This window comes from Tupaia chinensis, unplaced genomic scaffold (assembly GCF_000334495.1).
Source record: "Tupaia chinensis unplaced genomic scaffold, TupChi_1.0 Scaffold000161_1, whole genome shotgun sequence".
Classification (NCBI taxonomy): domain Eukaryota; kingdom Metazoa; phylum Chordata; class Mammalia; order Scandentia; family Tupaiidae; genus Tupaia; species Tupaia belangeri.
Genome location: NW_006159632.1, coordinates 1,255,586 through 1,255,817, shown reverse-complemented (window position 1 = coordinate 1,255,817; position 232 = coordinate 1,255,586). Strand labels below are relative to the sequence as shown.

Genomic DNA, 232 nt, shown 5'->3' with positions numbered 1-232 from the left:
CTGGGTGCTGGCCCTGGCCTAGCCCAGTGGGCTCCGGTTCAAGGTGGCCTCCGACTCCCCACCTGTGGGCTCTGCTTCAGGGTGGGCCCACCGACTCCCCACCCATGGGCTCCGGTTCAGGGTCAGCCCACCGACTCCCCACCCATGGGCTCCGGTTCAGGGTGAGCCCGCCGACTCCCCACCCATGGGCTCCGGTTCAGGGTGAGCCCGCCGAATCGCCACCCGTGGGCTC

The 232-nt window shown here is 71.1% G+C and overlaps 1 protein-coding gene across 1 annotated transcript in view; it reads left to right on the top strand.

The window, feature by feature from the left end:
* MTR (5-methyltetrahydrofolate-homocysteine methyltransferase) overlaps positions 1-232 on the top strand; it is a 74,544-nt gene that overhangs the window by 71,689 nt on the left and 2,623 nt on the right. The window lies entirely within an intron of this gene.